General features: G+C 39.7%; 1 pseudogene; it reads left to right on the top strand.

Annotated features, from left to right (window-relative positions):
- The first annotated feature begins 722 nt into the window (after positions 1-722).
- On the top strand, positions 723-2104 carry LOC103597508 (annotated as a pseudogene).
- The last annotated feature ends 357 nt before the right edge of the window (positions 2105-2461 follow it).

Here is a 2461-nt window from a genome sequence, read left to right as displayed (position 1 = left end):
GGAGGTGTCGGTGAAGGGCCATAATAATCATATACATTGTATATTGACAAAATAAAAATTTTAAAAAAAAAATAATAAAAGTGACTTTTTATCTAAAAAAAAAAAAAAAAAAATTTTACCAGTGTTTATAAGATATATATAAATACAAAAATGTCACTAGCATAACGTTTTTGAGGATCACCCATGCTGTAGCATGTAACAGTATTTCATTCCTTTTTATCCCTGAATAATATTCTACAGTATGAATATACACATTTGTTGATACATTCAACACTTGATGGACATTTAGATTGTTTCCACTTTTCAGCTATTATGAATAATGATGCTGTAAGCATTCACGTACGATCCTCAAAACATTATGCTGGGCTGGCCAGTTAGCTCAGTTGGTTACAGCTCAATGTCATAACACGGAGGTCAAGCCCCATACCAGCCAAACACCAAAAAATAAAAATAAATTATGCTACTGGAAGAAGTCATACTGTAAAGGCTATAGATAGTATGATTCCATTTACCTGAAATTTCCGATAACAGCAAATCTGTAAAAACAGTAAGCAAATCAGTGGTTCCCTGGAACTAGACTCTGGAACAAGGAGTGATTACAAATGTGTTTGAGGGATATTTTGGGGGTGGTGGGAGGTTCTAAAACTGGATTTGGCTTTTTCGTAGCAGGTTTGCCACCAGAACACAGGTGTCGTGAAGACCACTGCTAAATCAAAGCCAAAATGGGAAAGGAGAAGACTCACATTAACATCATCATCATTGGACACATAGATTTGGGCAAGTCCACCACTTCAGGCCATTTGATCTACAAACGTGGTGGAATTGACAAAAGAACCATTGAAAAGTTTGAGAAGGAGGCTGCTTAGATGGGAAAGGGCTCCTTCAAGTATGCTGGGTCTTGGATAAACTGAAAGCTGAGCATGAGCCATTGATATCTCCCTATGGAAATTTGAGATTGGCAAGTATTACATGACTATTATTGATGCCCCAGGACACGGAGACTATGAAAAACATGATTACAGGCACATCTCAGGCAGACTGTGCTGTCCTGATTGTTGCTGCTGGTGTTGGTGAGTTTGAAGCTGGTATCTCCAAGAATGGGCAGACCCATGAGCAAGCTCTTCTGGCTTACACGCTGGGCATGAAACAACCGATTGTTGGTGTTAATGAAATGGATTCTACTCAGCCACCCTACAGCCAGAAGAGATACGAGGAAATTGTTAAGGAAGTCAGCACCTACTTTAAGAAAATTGGCTACAACCCCGACACAGTAGCATTTGTGCCAATTTCTGGTTGGAATGGTGACAACATGCTGGAGCTAAGTGCTAATATGCCTTGGTTCAAAGGATGGAAAGTCACCTGTAAAGATGGCAATGCCAGTGGAACCACACTGCTTGAAGCTCTGGATTGCATCTTGCCACCAACTTGTCCAACTGACATGTCCCTCCAGGAAGTCTACAAAATTGGTGGTATTAGTAGTGTCCCTGCGGGCTGAGTAGAGAGTGGCATTCTCAAACCTGGCATGGTGGTCACCTTTGCTCCAGTCAACGTTACAACTGAAGTAAAGTCTCTTGAAATGCACCATGAAGTTTTGAGTATAACTCTTCCTAGAGACAACGTGGGCTTCAATGTTAAGAATGTGCCTATCAAAGATGCTCATCGTGGCAATGTTGCTGGTGACAGCAAAAATTCCACCAATGGAAGCAGCTGGCTTCACTGCTCAGTGATTGTCCTATACCATCCAGGCCAGATCAGTGTTGGTTATGCCCCTATACTGGATTGTCACACAGCTCACACTGCTTGCAAGTTTGCTGAGCTGAAGGTAAAGATCAATCAGAGTTCTGGTAAGAATCAGGAAGATGGCCCAATTAAATTCTTGAAATCTTGTGATGCTGCCATTGGTGATATGATTCCTAGCAAGCCTTCTCTGACTACCCTCCTCTGGGTCGTTTTGCTGTTTGTGATATGAGACTGACATTTGCTGGGGGTGTCATCAAAGCAGTGGACAAGAAGGCTGCTGTAGCTGGCAAGGTCACCAAGTCTACCCAGAAAGCTCAGAAGGCTAAATGAATATTATTCCTAATATCTGCCACCCCAGTCTTAATCAGTGGTGGAAGAATGGTCTCAGAACTGTTTATCTCGCTTAGCCATTTAAGTTTAATAGTAAAGACTGGATAATGATAACAATGCATCATAAAACCTTCAGAAGGAAAGGAGAATGTTTTGTGGACCATTTTGGGGATTTTTGTGCCAGTTTTAAGTAGTTATTAGTTTTTAAAATCAGTACTTTTTAATGGAAACAACTTGACCAAAAATCTGTCACAGAATTTTGAGATCCATTAAAACAAAGTTTAATGAGAAAAAAAAATGTATTTGGATGATGGACGCCCAATTCTATAAATTTACTAAATGTCATTTAAGTGTCAGAAAGCAGAAGTTTTTTTTTTTTTTTTTTTTTTTT

This window comes from Galeopterus variegatus, unplaced genomic scaffold (genome assembly GCF_000696425.1).
Source record: "Galeopterus variegatus unplaced genomic scaffold, G_variegatus-3.0.2 Scaffold2335, whole genome shotgun sequence".
In the NCBI taxonomy this organism is placed as follows: domain Eukaryota; kingdom Metazoa; phylum Chordata; class Mammalia; order Dermoptera; family Cynocephalidae; genus Galeopterus; species Galeopterus variegatus.
Note: the sequence above shows the minus strand (reverse complement) of the source record. Positions and strands in the feature narration are given on the sequence as shown.